This window comes from Leptodactylus fuscus, chromosome 1 (assembly GCF_031893055.1).
Source record: "Leptodactylus fuscus isolate aLepFus1 chromosome 1, aLepFus1.hap2, whole genome shotgun sequence".
Taxonomy (NCBI): domain Eukaryota; kingdom Metazoa; phylum Chordata; class Amphibia; order Anura; family Leptodactylidae; genus Leptodactylus; species Leptodactylus fuscus.
Window position 1 is genome coordinate 342,645,737 of NC_134265.1, and position 14,398 is coordinate 342,660,134.

Here is a 14,398-nt window from a genome sequence, read left to right on the forward strand (position 1 = left end):
AGTCCCCGGCTGGTGTGAGGTAAATTTGTATTATTATTATACACTGTCTACCCTTACGTATTTGGACACCTGTGGTAGAATAGAAACATTCATTCATATTCAATAGTTGGTAGAGCCTCCAAGAACAGTAATTACATCCTCAACCCTCCGGGGTTTTCCACAAGTCCTTGTATGACGGCTAGTGGGATTTTATTCCATTCGGCTTGGAGAAGACAGCTACCGTATATATTCGAGTATAAGTCGACCCGAATATAAGCCGACCCCCTAATTTTACCACAAAAACGGGGAAAACATATTGACTTGAGTATAAGCCGAGGGGGGAAATGCATGACATTCTGTCTGTGCTCATGTTAATCCTAGCCGGCTTCAGGCCTATACAGTAATATCCCAGATGTCACGTGGTCTGGGATATTACCTTATAGGCCCAAAGACTTATGGTAGCAGTAGCAGCTTGTTGCCGTACAGGCCCAAAGCCTGTGCTAGCAGTAACAGGCTATTACTACTACCACAGGCTTTGGGCCTATATGGTAATATCCCAGACCACGTGACGTCTGGGATATTACCATATAGGCCTGAAGCTGGCTAGGATTAACATCGGATCCCGGAGAGGTGAGTATCAGTGTTTATTATGTTCTCTCACCTCCCCTGGGGCTCCGATTATTATACTCAGGGGTCTGAAAAGACATTGACACACACCGGGTGCGGGCCTGAGCTAACGTGGCCACGTGTGGCGTGTGATGTAGCCGGGGAAGGGGGCCGGGACTGGAGCGGAGGTCCGCTGTAGCCGAGTCAATAAGGTCGAGTCAATTACCGTATTGGCTCGAGTGGTAATTTAACTGGTCCGCAGTAAAAGACATCTGTGGGAGGCCGCTGGAACAGCACTGCTGCAGATAGGTGGTCGGTGAGGCAACGCTGTCTCCAGGGCTGCCTTAAGATGTTTCCAAGGCAGAGAAGATGCTCTGGAAACATCTTGGGGTGGTCCTGGAGGCAGCGATGCCTCACTGACCACCTGTCGCTGCTCCAGCGCCCTCCCACAGATGTCTTTCACTGCGGACCAGACATGTGCCATTTTCAATTACTGTATTGACTCGATTATAAACCAAGGAGCATTTTTTCAGCACAAAAACTGTGCTGAAAAACTCGGCTTATACTCGAGTATATACGGCAAGTTATTTCACTGATTTTGGACGACTGCTGCACCCCTTAGTTCGGCGATCCAACTCGTCCAAGAGGTGCTTGATAGGGTTCAAGTCTGGGCTCTGGCCAGTCCAGTCCAGTCGGCTAACCTGATTGTCACTGTACCAAGCCATGGTAGACCTGACTACATGACAGCTGGTGTCGTCATCCTGGAAGTAACATTGGTCCGACCCATAGAACCGCCATAATGTAGGAAGCTCACTGTTATCTAAAATAGTGCAAGAGGCGTCGGCGTTGAGTTTACCATTCACTGGGACCAAGGGTCCATACCAGGAGACACACTCCCAGATCATATCTCCACCTCTTCATTTGCATGGGTGTCCAAACACTTATTGGTAGACAGTGTAGTACATTTGCCATGCTTTTCCCCGTGCTCCATAAACTTTTGCAAAAAAGTGGCAAGGGGAGCGCAGAAGGAACAAAGTGATGTATCTTTAGTGCAGAAGGAAAGAACCATTTGCCAAATTTACATTAAGGAAAAAAAAAATTCAGAAACCTTCAACATATAGCAGAAGAATTTCACATATAAAATCAAACATTACTGAAGATTTTCAGGTCTGCGGCATGCTCCTAACATTGTGGAAATGACACAGATTGTCAACAAGGACTTCTCCATAGTATAGTGCACGCTGCCGTATTTTGTCCTGTGAAACGTCTGCTTTCCCAATAGAAACACAATAGACCCTACTATAGACAACTAGCTCTGTCGGGCTCCGTTCCTGTTTTTTTATTAAATAGATCCAGTTTTTCCGGTATTTATGTATTTATATATTGTTTTGTGCCAATGAAGAAGAACAATGGATATATACAGAGCCCAATATGGTATGTAATTTTACTGTGTCGTACATTCATAACTTCCTAGCAGAACACATGGCAAATTGACAGGTTACACATGATACTGAGAATTCAGGAAATGAGGTAATGGCCATGCAATATGGGAAATAACAAAAATGATACTGGATCCTATGTATGTCATAAGGAACATCAAATATTCTAAACATTATACTAGGATACTGCATTCATTTAAAGAACTTTCACCATCCCCACAATCTCTTTACACCCTTTAATAGCTGCCATTTCACGGATTCTGGCAAAGGTGGAATTTTTTTCTCTAGTCCCCACCCTGCCTGAGCAATCATATCTGTTAGTTTACATAATATCATGCTCTCTACTGTCAGATGGGCGGTCCTAGATAGGAGCAGACAGACAGGGACCGCCCACCTGACCATAGAGAACATTACTAACTACTAACAACAATCACTGCTTTAGGGTGGTGGGGGTACAGAAAAAATTCCGACAAGAGGGGGAGGTGGTGGAGGCAGTGAAAGGTCCTCTTTAACAATGGTGGGTTGTAAAACTTGTTGTGTATGGCAGCAAAGCTCACAGGGTTTTTTGGTCAGGATTTTGAGGCAGTATCCGGCTCATGGAAACAGAAGCGAGATGCTCATTCCTCAGGCCATTTCGATTCGCAATTCAACGTGAAGACACTCCTGACTAGGCCCATTCATTGTGCGCGGCTGGAAGCCGCTGCAGTGCACTGGCATTCAGTCGCGGCTACCTGTTTTTTGGACCGAAACCTGAGGTCCCCTCAAAAAAACCTGTGTGAACTTACCCTTAATAAAGTATGTCCCCCATGTTGAAAGGGTGTTAAGAAATATAACTTGTCCCCTCTTCCTCCTTGTCTCAGCATTGCTAATGGTATCTATTGTTGTTGATATCATATTGTATTGCATTGGTATTTTTTATTGGTATCTATTGTTCTGCTATCAGTTCTCTGGTCCTACAAGATCAAAACAGTTTGACAAAACCTATGGCATACTATAGCTGTTCTTTGTCATGACCCATGTTAGCTATAGAGAATGGTTCTGGAACTGTTTCACATAAATACAAAATTGCATATACAGTAGCTATTTTAACCTCGATAAAGGAGAAAAATGCTCTCAAAACAAAACAGCCATAATACATCTGCACTATATGGACGATATTATAGCCAGCATTAAAGGAGTATTCCCATAACTCTTGTTCTACAGCCTGCAGGGCTCTGTGCTCTCTTCACTTCCTGGATTTCTTGGCACATTGGTGGGCGGGGTTTCACTTGCTCTGCTATCTATGTTTGCAGTCAGTAATGAGGGATTGGTTGTAAATGCATTACCACAGTAGTATGATGTGAAAACTGATGTAGTAGAGCTGGATTTGAGTCAGCTTGCATTACATACAGAGGTAATGAACTCTTTATCTCAGCCCTTATCAGCCAAATTCAATTAAACCGACTGATAAGTGGAAAGGCTGAAGATAGACAGAACAGTAATCCTAGAGCTCTCACCTCCCCCCTTCCCTATCTGAGGAGCTCTGTTGCTTGTCAGCCACTCCCTCCCCCCCTGAGAGTAGGCGGCTATATCACTTAGGAAATGAGCAGATAAGCCCAATGGCCATAGAAACACAGTGTCAACAATGAAGTGAATAAATTAAGATAGCAGCCAAACAAAGCAGTTTTGATGAAGCAATGTACATAGGAAAAGTCTTAAATCCACATAAACTAACAGTTTAGATAGGATGCTTTTCATGGGACAACCTCTTCAATGATGCTGTAAATTCAGGCCATTAGAAACTTGGACAGGAATAGATTTGTGGCTATAATAAGGTCTATGTCATACAGAAGCATTTTGCCCATGAGAATCTTGTCAAAAGGACCCCCGATTTCTGTCAGGGTTGGTTCACTTGTGCGTTTCGTAATCCATTCGGGGGATCCGCATGGGGACCCCCCCAAACAAAATACCAAACGCAAATGCAAGCAGTGTACAGTAAAAGCACACGGATCCCCATAGACAATAATGGGGTCTGTGTGCTTGCCACGCGCTGCCCGCACGGATCATGCAGACAGGAAAGTAGGTTGTGAACTACTTTCTTGTCCTCGTGGTCCGTGCGGAGATCTGGAGGCAAGCACACGGACCCCGTTATAGTCTATGGGGATCCGTGTTCTTTTACTGTACAGCGCTTGCAATTTCGTTTGGTATGCGGACTCCCCCGTACGGAATACAAATGCAGATGTGATCGAGGAGGCGTAATATCTAACATTAGTGGAAGTGGAGCACTAAGATCCTAGCCATAGACTGGAAAGGGTCCAGGCATTTGGCAGTTAACCCCATCCAGCTGTGACTTTCCATTTTGGTAGCTATGAAAGGCAGAGAAAGACAACCCAGCACCTGCATTGTCCGCATCAAAGAATCTAACACAGTCGGATACAAGTAGCAGAAAGATGTATGAAATTTTGGGTCAAGTCCTATATACTGTATTAGTGTAGAACTGTCAAAACTCATTCAGTGAGGTGCAGAATATACACTTGGCGTAGGCAGTATGGCATCACTTTCTAGCACCCTTCTCATAAGCTCCTTTATAGGACTCATCACCAGAAAGCATCAAACACAAGCAAATATACTCGGCAAAGGTGCAACAAAACAGAAACATTGTATTTATAAAACACCTGGCTTCTTAAGATACCAGAAAATGAGGCTGTGCCCTTATAGTATTGTGAATTCAGATGTACTTATAAGCGCCTACTACAGAGAGCGACAACTATACATGCCCCTATAGCAGGGTCAGCAAGCATAGGCACTACAGCTGTTGTGAAACTATGCAGAGCATGCACACTTGATCTGGAACTCCCATTAAAGTGAATGGACCATGCTGGGAGTTGTAGTGTCACAGCAGCTGTAGTGCCAAAGGTTGCTGACCCCTGCCCTGCACATTACTTACCACAGATCCCTAAAAAGTGACAAGCACAGAAGCCGCCAGTATGCCTGCCGCAGTTACCTCGCAAAGTCATACGCTTAGATGTTGTCTGCAGATGCCACAAAAATACCTCCATACAATATCACAGATGCCGTCCACCAGATATAAAAGCAGATTTGTTACCCTGCGAACGTTTGAGCAGAGCTTGTCTAGCATTACAAACACCTGGCTTTCTTTTAGAAACAGCGCCACACATGTCCACAGATGGTATGTGGTATTACAATTCAGTCCCATTGACTAAAATGAAGCTTTAGCTGCAATACCTCACATAACATGTGCATAAGTGTGGCGCTGTTTCTATAAGAAGTTATCCTGGACAATCCTGATCAGGAACCAAATTGATTCCACAGATCATGGCATCCCATGTGGCATCTGTTTTTTTTTTTTTCATGGACCCATTGAAAATTTGGAGATTTTGCCACAGAGGTGAATGTTGCCTTAGCCGTGAATTCTAGTTGTGCGACTACAGCCTTAGGTCCAGTTCATCTGCATTCGGGGATTCCGTTCCCATCTCCGAATGAGAAATGTGGAGAGAAAAGCTCTGGAAGTAACCACACGGACCCCATTATAGTCTATGGGATCTTCCTAAAGTAACCGCTTTTTTGTGCAGATAAGATTTCCATTTGGAGGGACCCCCAGAACGGAAACCCATGTGCAGATGTGAATAACTTTTTGGAATTCACCTCTGGTCCATCACAAGATATACTGGGAGGACTACCGATCCCAGCAATGTACTGTGCCTGGATAACACCTCTAGCTACAGATGTATCACACAATAACTGATCCTGTTAGTCACAAGCTCAGAACAATATAAAGAGTCTGCAGCTGCTTCTTGTAACACATTCCCTGCCACATTTCCACCAGTCCCTGTTATGGATGTTTCTGTCCCCACATTAGTCCTGCACTACTAGCCCCAAACTGTCTACAGCAGTGCTGATGATGTCACTGTACCTTGCCCGGACTCCTGTGACGTCACTGCACCTTGCACTGGCCCCAGAGACACCTTGGCATACAGGGGGGCAATAAGTGCTGCCACCCGCACCCCTCCGCTGCTATTTCAGAGCTGCAGCAGCGGAAGTGTGAGCTTCCAGGCTCCTCATGACGAAACCTGCAGTCCCGCCCTATTAGGAAACGAAAAATGTATATTTCAGGGGCAAATTTCCAGTCATGTGACCTTGTGAGCCCGGGCACACTGCCACCAAACTTCAGGTCACTTGGTCCTAGCTTGTGCCATGGCTCAGGGTATGGTGCATGGTGTTATATGAGTGCAGTGTCTGGGCACAGGAACAGGTGCACAGGGGAATGAGCTGGACTGTGCGGGACTGCGGCAGCAGCGACACCTAGCGCCCTACCCTATGACTGACACCAAATGTATGGCGACATGCTGTAGTCACAAGTTACAAAAAATTACCAATGAACTAGTGTCAGGTTTGTTTCAAGTTACCAGCAAACAAATTCATACTTCACCCTGAGGTCCCAATGTGGAATATTATCTTGTCCTCCTTCTTTCGGGCCATGATGGCCAATGCCAAGACCTGCAGCAGATTTATGAAGAGGCCCTCTTAGGATACCTGCCTCACTATGTGACTGTAGGTGGAGCTGGATGGGCCAGAGACCCCTCAGACCAACATATTTATTATAATAGATCAGTTTAATAGAAGACCGTTCCCTCTCCGGACTTACATAAAATGTGGCTTTTAAAGGGGCTCTATCAGCAAAATTATGCTAATAGAGCCCCACAAATGCGTGAATAGCCTTTAAAAAGGCTATTCAGGCACCGTAAATGTTATATTAACCCCCGGTCCCGTTTTTAAATAAAAGCATAAAAACATATATGCAAAACTTACCGAACGTGCACTGGGGGCGGTGATGCACGATGTGACGTCATCTTCGGGCACGCCTACCTCTTCTTTTTTCTTGGAGCGATGCCCTCTGGTCCCGTCTCTTCTTCCGGCTTGAGGTCTTCAAATCCCGCGCCTACGTAGTAGCGCTTCCCTCTGGAGCGCTACTGCACAGGCTCACTCGCCATTTTACTTAATGGCAGTTCACGAGCGTGCAGTACGCTTGTGTAGTTCTACAGGAACTGGCAAGTGAGCCTGCACAGTAGTGCTCCGGAGGGAAGCAATATTACGCAGGCGCGGGATTTGAAGACCTCAAGCCGGAAGAAGACCAATAGGAAGCCGGCAAAAGAGACAGGACCAGAGGGCGTCGCTCCAAGAAGAAAGAAGAGGCAGGTGTGCCCAAAGCTGACGTTGCATCGTGCCTCACCACCCCCGGTGCACGTTCGGTAAGATTTGCATATATGTTTTTATGCTTTTATTTAAAAACAGGACTGGGGTTTACTATAACATTTGCTGTGCCTGAATAGCCTTTTTAAAGGCTATTCACGAATATGTGGGGCTCTATCAGCATGATTTTGCTGATAGAGCCCCTCTAATTCATCTTGTTAAAAATTGCAGAAGACAGTACACATAGTACAAAAGCATGTGAAAAAGTAGGAAATACAACAAAAAGTTTGTATTGTCTATGCTTTTATACTATGTGTACTGTCTTCTGCAATTTTTAACAAGATGAATTAAAAGCTAAATTTTGTGTAAGTCCAGAGAGGGAACGGTCTTCTATTGAACTGATCTACTATACACTTATAGCCTTCAGAGTCCAAAGGCGAAAGATCGTGTACCCCGAAGTCTTTGTTGCAAAAGGTGAAAAGTAAGTCAGGAGTTTCTTTATATCTTTTTTGCTATATATTCATTATAAGGCTAGGTTCACATCTGTGTTGGAGCCTCCGTACACGACTCCGCCACAGTATGTGGAAGAAATTTGTGAAGTATACCGCATGTAAGACATGATTCACATCATCATTCGGTATTCCGTTCGAGGAGTCCGCTTGGGGACCCCCTGAATGGAATACTGAACACATTGACAAGCGGTGAGAAATGAAAGCACATGGACCCCATAGACTATGATGGGTGTCTGCACGGAACACGCGGAGAGAAAGGTACTTCATGAACTACTTTCCTCTCCACATGACTCATGCAGACACTGCGCGGAAAACACACAAACCCCATTATAGTCTATGGAGTCCGTGTGCTTTGGTAAGCACCACTTGTCAATGCGTTCAGTAGTCCGTTTGGGAGTCCCCTAATGGAATACCGAACGCAGATGTGATCCGGGCCTAAGATGAAATGGAGCGATAGTGCACTTGTGATAAAAATATAATACACAAGCAGAAAAGTACACCAACAAAGTATCTAAAAGAATAGATCAAAACTCTAAAATATGTTGCTGGAATTTCACCTGATGTAAATTTAGGAATAAGGAAATGTGCTTAATATTTCGTTTTATTAGTATAACTGTTGTCCAAATGGAAGAGATGAGAAATGCGAGTGATTACAGTCAGAGACGTCACCTATAAGTACATTTTTCTCATATTTTATTCACCTAATGGTCTGCAGAACCCTGTGCAGAACTGTTATCTACAATACTAATATGTGGGCCTTGTATGGCGGTAATACTGGGTAGGGGGCACACTCAGATGTGTTTGCACTCCCCCTTCCCTGGTGCTGAAGCCTTATTTGTTGACCTCCCACTTTGCAGTGGCTTGATTTGTGGTATAACAATCCATGGAGTCTCATCTTCTTCTTAGTTGGTGACAGCTGTATGGGGGGGGGGGGGTGATTTGGGGTATAACAGTCCGTGGAGTCTCATCTTCCTCTTAGTTGGTGACCGCTAGATGGGGAGGTGGGGTGGGGCGGGTGGTTTGGTTATAACAGTCCATGGAGTCTCATCTTCCTCTTGTTTGGTGACAGCTGGACACATATTGGGCAGCGATCTCCACAGTGGCCTCTTCTTCTCCCAGTAGGATGTAGAGTTTCCTCTTCTCGTCTGCAGATATGAAGTCTGGGATGTGGGCAGAGAGTCTTTAGTAGTAGACGGCCCTCACAGCTGAGTATTTGGTGCAGTGTAGCAGGAAGTGGGTCTCGTCTTTTAGGGCCCCCTGGTCACAGTGCTGGCACAGTCTGTTCTCCCGTGGCTTATACGTCTGCCTGTGTCACCCTATCTCCATCTCCAGGTTGTGGGCGCTCAGTCTATACCGGCTCTGGGTCTGTCTGTGTTTGGGGTGGCGTATTCTCTCCAGGTAGGTGGCCATGGTGTAGTCTCTTTGCAGTCCCTTTCCCTTCAGCTTGGTAGTGAAATGCCAGAAGGAAACAGATGCTAGAACTCATCCCGTTACTTCCAATGGGATCATTACTGGCATCTGGCACATCAGCTATGATACCACACTACACAAAGTATAACATTCAGTTGCACAAACAAGTGATGGCAGCAACTTACCCATTGTACACTCACCGGCCACTTTATTAGGTACACCATGCTAGTAACGGGTTGGACCCCCTTTTGCCTTCAGAACTGCCTCAATTCTTCGTGGCATAGATACAACAAGGTGCTGGAAGCATTCCTCAGAGATTTTGGTCCATATTGACATGATGGCATCACACAGTTGCCGCAGATTTGTCGGCTGCACATCCATGATGTGAATCTCCCGTTCCACCACATCCCAAAGATGCTCTATTGGATTGAGATCTGGTGACTGTGGAGGCCATTGGAGTACAGTGAACTCATTGTCATGTTCAAGAAACCAGTCTGAGATGATTCCAGCTTTATGACATGGCATTGCATTATCCTGCTGAAAGTAGCCATCAGATGTTGGGTACATTGTGGTCATAAAGGGATGGACATGGTCAGCAACAATACTCAGGTAGGCTTTGGCGTTGCAACGATGCTCAATTGGTACCAAGGGGCCCAAAGAGTGCCAAGAAAATATTCCCCACACCATGACACCACCACCACCAGCCTGAACCGTTGATACAAGGCAGGATGGATCCATGCTTTCATGTTGTTGACGCCAAATTCTGACCCTACCATCCGAATGTCGCAGCAGAAATCGAGACTCATCAGACCAGGCAACGTTTTTCCAATCTTCAATTGTCCAATTTCGATGAGCTTGTGCAAATTGTAGCCTCAGTTTCCTGTTCTTAGCTGAAAGGAGTGGCACCCGGTGTGGTCTTCTGCTGCTGTAGCCCATCTGTAGCCTCAAAGTTCGACGTACTGTGCGGCGTTCAGAGATGCTCTTCTGGCTACCTTGGATGTAACGGGTGGCTATTTGAGTCACTGTTGCCTATCAGCTCGAACCAGTCTGGCCATTCTCCTCTGACCTCTGGCATCAACAACGCATTTCCGCCCACAGAACTGCCGCTCACTGGATGTTTTTTCTTTTTCGGACCATTCTCTGTAAACCCTAGAGATGGTTGTGCGTGAAAATCCCAGTAGATCAGCAGTTTCTGAAATACTCAGACCAGCCCTTCTGGCACCAACAACCATGCCACGTTCAAAGGCACTCAAATCACCTTTCTTCCCCATACTGATGCTCGGTTTGAACTGCAGGAGATTGTCGTGACCATATCTACATGCCTAAATGCACTGAGTTGCCGCCATGTGATTGGCTGATTAGAAATTAAGTGTTAACGAGCAGTTGGACAGGTGTACCTAATAAAGTGGCCGGTGAGTGTATAGCAGCATGGACAAGAAGGGCAGGAGATGTGGCACAATGTGGCTTTGGATTTCATAAATCATTGATCTCAGTTATAGAATGTATTTAAAATTGCGAAGAATATGACAGATTTTATTTATGAAACTGCCGTGAAGTTCATTCCCATTGTCACCCGTTCCAGCATCCTGAGAGTTAATGAACATGCACGTAAGTAACAGCTGGAATCTTATATCCTTTTCTTGGAAATCTTGCACCTGTCCCTTTTCTTATATAGTTGGTTCACATGAGGACATATTTATGTGACAGCTGGAGAAAACAATAAACCCGTTTATGCTGATGTGCTGTGTGTGTAACGTATCAGTCCTTCTTAGTTGTGTCATTCCAGTGATCACAATACCTTACCGGTTATATTTGACTTTTATTGATCAGCTAATACCATCTATATAGTGTAACTGTAATGCAGTATAAAGCAATGGCATGAGTGGCATGCATGGTCCACCATATAAATATAGGAGCCCTTTCACACACTGTATTCATGCCTAGAAATATGATCTGTGTGTCGACTGTATTTCCGCTGACGGCTCCTGTGACCTGATCAAAATTACTGCAACTTTACTGCCCTGCGCTTATAGTGCAATGTGAATATTGGACAGTACAGCCACTGTAACTCTGAAGCCTGGAGCATCATAAATCAGTTCAGGTTACTGCAGCCACTGCTGGACCAGGAGATACCACCGACACCGTGTCTCTTGTGTGCTGTCTGTAAATAACATGGACATCACATGTTCACAAAATGAGGATGTGTGAATAAGCCCTAAAACAATTAAGCAACAATTATTAACAAAAACAGACTCACCCAAGTCCAATAGATGCAGTCTTCATTGTCCGTGTACTAGTCTTTCATGGGCAAATTACTGCAAATTATATGCCCCCCCCCCATCCATCTCTCCCCCAGTTTCATATACACCCTTCATCTGCCCCTATTTTCATGCCCAGTTTCATGCCGTCCTCCCCCCTTTTCATCTGCCCACAGTTTCATGTCCCCCCGTCTCTGCCCCAGTGCCATGCTGTTCTTCACCCCTTCACCTGCCCCAGTGTCATGTCGTTCTCCCTTTCCTTCATTTGCCCCAGTGTCATGCTGTTCTCTCCCCCTTCATCTGCTCCAGTGTCATGCCTTTGCCCCCCCTTCATTTGCCCCAGTGTCATGCCATTCTCCCCCCTCTTCATCTGCCTCAGTGTCATTCCGTTCTCCCCCCCTTCATCTGCCCCAGTGTCACGCCGTTCTCCCCCTCCTTCATCTGCCCCAGTGTCATGCCGTTCTCCCCCCTTCATCTGCCCCAGTGCCTTGTCGTTCTCCCCCCTTCATCTGCCCCAGTGTCATGCCGTTTCCCCCACCACCACCACCTTTATCTGCCCCAGTGTCATGCCGTTCTCGCCCCCTTCATCTGCCCAAGTGTCATGCCATTCTCCCTCCCCCCCCCCTTCATCTGCCCCCAGTTTCATGGCCCCCCTACATTATGTTCCACCTTAATGTTTAACACAAAAAAAAACCACTTACACTCACCTGCCAACACTCCTCCGCCCCTCTCTCCACTCTCTCACTCATACACATAGTTGTAGGCCCGATGTGACGTCATCACATCGCGGCTACAAATGCCGGAGCGCAGCTTTAAAGCAAGAGCTGAGCTGTGACAGCCTATGTATTCAGCTTGATGAGTTGAAATCAGGACATACCTCCCCCCGACCGGGACCGCGGGAAAGAACCCCGAAATCGTGAATGTCCCACGGAAATCGGGACGGTTGGGAGGTATGCTTTAATGCAGGACTACTATCCTGTCACAGTACATGTAGTCGTCCTTCACAGAGGCAGTGACCAATAGCATCATAGATAACTGAGCAGTCCAGGAAATATATTGTCCAGACCATACAAGCCTACTGTATGTGCAGCTGGTCTGAGGCTGCTCCAGTGAAGAGAATCTCTCTCATATTGAGATATTGTTGCATTAGGTTTACCTTCTTTGTGGCCACATTACAATACGGTCAAGAAACGCATCAAATCCTTTGTTATTTGACATTGCTGACTCTAGTTGCTGGCCTGAATACTATACTTCACACATCAGAACGCCACTATGCTGCTACCACTAGGGGGAGCATGTGATTAATAAATAATACAGCTATATTCACATTACTTATACAGCAAAATGCAGTAAAAAGGAAGCTGCAGAAATGTAATGTAACGTCACTGCTGGATGTTGGTTTTATCCTCTTAATATCACATATAATTTGTACATATATTTAACCAGCGCTTTCTGTAGTGATTCTCTGCTGGTTAAACAGAAATAACTGGTTTTGTTCTTTTTATGCTCATAAAGTTATTTATGTGTCTCCATTTTTAAGATGGTTACTAAATATAGGCCATAAATCAAAAACTCCAGAAAACACTCATAGCCTCAGGTACATTGGGGATGCTGAACTTTGCCTCTGCATTGTTCTCAGTAATGCTTGAATACCGCGCTGCTCACTCGCCACATAGTAGTGCATACCTCCCAACTTTTTAAAAACAGAAAGAGGGACAGAATGTGCGACACGCTGTAAGCGTGCCGCGGCAAACTTAGCTCCGCCCTCTTTTACATTGACTCCACCCATTCTCATTCATTTTTCATGTGCCCCCACACAGTATAATCCTTCTACAGTCACCCGTACATTATATGCCCCCACATTATAACGTTCCCTTCCATCTGCCCCACATTATTAAGTCCCTCTCCTGATGCCCCAGTTTAAACTGGCAGAAACTAGAGGGAACATTAAACTGGGGCAGCTGGAGGGGGACAGTAGGGGGGTTGGAGGGGGGCAATAAATTAATGGCAGCTGGAGCAGGACATGAAACTGGGGGCAACTAGAGGCAAACAGATCCCCCTCCAGCTACTCCCTTTGTTTAATGTCCTATTTCAGCTGTGTCCATTTTAATGTCCCTCTTAATCCCCCCCAGTTTAATTGTCACCTTCATCTGTCCCAGTTTAATATCCCCCCATGTCTGCCCTCAATTTAATGTCCCCCCTTCCTCTGCCCCTAGTTTCATGTCCCCCCTCCATCTCTGCCCCAGTATATCCTCCCTCCATCTGTGGTTTTCCATTGAAGACAAATTAAATGAAGATAATAATACCAAAGAGTTTGTGCTTGCAATCATTTTCTGGAAGAACATGAGTATTATCTGACAGAATTGCAGGTGTGCCAATACTTTTGGCCAACACTGTATTCAACTCAGATCTGCGTCCTCCGGACACAGATCTGAGTTGAAACCGGGACATACCTCCTGCCGACCAGGACCGCGGGACAGGACACCGAATGTGTGAATTTCCCGCAGAATCCGGGACAGTTGGGAGGTATGGTAGTGAGTGTACAGTGTTGGCCAAAAGTATTGGCACCCCTGCAATTCTCTCAGATAATACCCAGTTTCTTCCAGAAAATGATTGCAATCACAAACTCTTTGGTATTATTATCTTCATTTAATTTGTCTTCAATGGAAAACCACAGATGGAGGGAGGATATACTGGGGCAGAGATGGAGGGGGGACATGAAACTAGGGGCAGAGGAAGGGGAGACATTAAACTGAGGGCAGACATGGGGGGGGATATTAAACTGGGACAGATGAATTGGGGATATTAAACTGGGGACAGATGAAGGTGACAATTAAGCTGGGGGGGGATTAAGAGGGACATTAAAATGTGCACAACTGAAATGGGACATTAAACAAAGGGAGTAGCTGGAGGGGGATCTGTTTGCCTCTAGTTGCTTTCTTCCAGAAAATGATTGCAATCACAAATTCTTTGGTATTATTATCTTCATTTAATTTGTCTTCAA

At 45.6% G+C, this 14,398-nt stretch overlaps 1 protein-coding gene across 1 annotated transcript in view; it reads right to left on the bottom strand.

Moving 5' to 3' along the window:
* Positions 1 to 6,043, bottom strand: part of TEC (tec protein tyrosine kinase) — a 77,665-nt gene extending 71,622 nt beyond the window's left edge. The window contains exon 1 of the mRNA XM_075261605.1: positions 5,938 to 6,043. The gene's annotated coding sequence lies outside the window, so the exon portion shown is untranslated. The remainder of the gene's footprint in view (positions 1 to 5,937) is intronic.
* Between the last annotated feature and the right edge of the window lie 8,355 nt (positions 6,044 to 14,398).